Here is a 1,414-nt window from a genome sequence, read left to right as displayed (position 1 = left end):
GGTGTTTATGTCGGTTTCCCTGCCCCAAAATTCATATGTGAAAATTCTATTGCAAGCAGGTGTGGCTCAGTGATTGAACATCAACCTATGAACCAGGAAGTCAGGGTTCGATTCCCCGTCAGGGCGCATGCTCAGGTTGTGGGTTCAATCCCCAGTGAGGGACCTGCAGGAGGCAGCCTATGCATGACTCTCTTTCCACATTGATGTTTCTCTCTCTCTCTACCTCTCCATCCTCTCTGAAATCAATAAAAATATATTAAAAATTTAAAAAGTATTTGTTAAAAAAAAAATTCTGACCACCAAGGTAATGGTAGTAGGCTAGGCCTTGAAAGGTGATTAGGTCATGAGGGTGGAGCGTGCATGAATTGTATTCGTTTTGTTTGTTTGTTTATAAAAAGCTCCCCAGAGAGTTGCTTACTCCTTCCACTCTGTGTGGATAGAAGGAGAAGTCTGCAAACCAGAAGAGGCACCTCACCCAACCTCAGTAGAACCCCGATCTCAAACTTCCAGTTTTCAGGGCTGTGATAAATACTTGTTGTTTCTAAGCCACCCAGTCTGTGGTATGTTTTTATAGCAAAACAAATGGACTAAGACACTTTTTTCTGATAACACATCTGATGCCATTTTTACCTTTCTCTATAGGGAAGGCAACAATTCAAGTTATTTCTTTTTCTTTTTTCTTTTTTTGTTTTTTTGTCACACATCTGCTTTATTGTGAGCAGCAGGCGGGACACCTCCAGCAACAGTAAAAAAAGTAATTTACAAAAGCAGGGGTTCAGTGCAGCTGCCTGTTTGGAGCCTGTGGGAGCTCATACATCGATGCTGACCCAGAGCAGCAGGAAGAGGACCCCAAAGCCCATGAAGAGGGAGGCCACGAATGAGATGAGCAGCTCCTTGTAGATGTCTCGAGTGTACCTGGTGGACGGACCTCACAAACGAAGAACCGGGCGGTGAAAAACATGCCAATGGCCAACAGCACCACCGTCAGATGGGGGAAGATGGCTGGGTTTGCGGGGCTGGTGTATCTGCTCATGGCCTTGAGATCCATTTTGCCGGGCACTGGGTAATCTGCCACTCCCTCAAGCTATTTCTAAGATTTATATGGAAACTAGTGGCCTGGTGCACAAAATTCGTGCACATTAAAAGGGGATTAAATAGAGGAAATAATTTAATATTGCTATTTGCCCTTTCTCTATAATAGAATTGTCAGAGATGAAAGAAAATTAGTAAAATGTATATGAAAACCTTCCTCCTGTCAGAGTCTGGGGCACAACACAGGACCCAGAGTCAAGTCCCCGTCTACCCCTGTGCGCCTCAAAATCACGTGAGACCCATACCTGGCTGCCGCCCCCCCTCATTGGGATAGATACAGACCTGGCTAGTCCCACCCTTGTCAAGCCCCGCGAGGCAGGGA

The 1,414-nt window shown here is 45.5% G+C and overlaps 1 pseudogene across 1 annotated transcript; it reads right to left on the bottom strand.

Annotated features, from left to right (window-relative positions):
• Positions 1 to 809: 809 nt before the first annotated feature.
• Positions 810 to 1,051, bottom strand: LOC308239707 (dolichyl-diphosphooligosaccharide--protein glycosyltransferase subunit TMEM258-like; annotated as a pseudogene). Its single transcript has one exon. The product of its transcript is annotated as a dolichyl-diphosphooligosaccharide--protein glycosyltransferase subunit TMEM258-like (transcript).
• Positions 1,052 to 1,414: the final 363 nt, after the last annotated feature.

This window comes from Plecotus auritus (genome assembly GCF_963455305.1).
Source record: "Plecotus auritus genome assembly, chromosome: X".
Classification (NCBI taxonomy): Eukaryota; Metazoa; Chordata; class Mammalia; order Chiroptera; family Vespertilionidae; genus Plecotus; species Plecotus auritus.
Note: the sequence above shows the minus strand (reverse complement) of the source record. Positions and strands in the feature narration are given on the sequence as shown.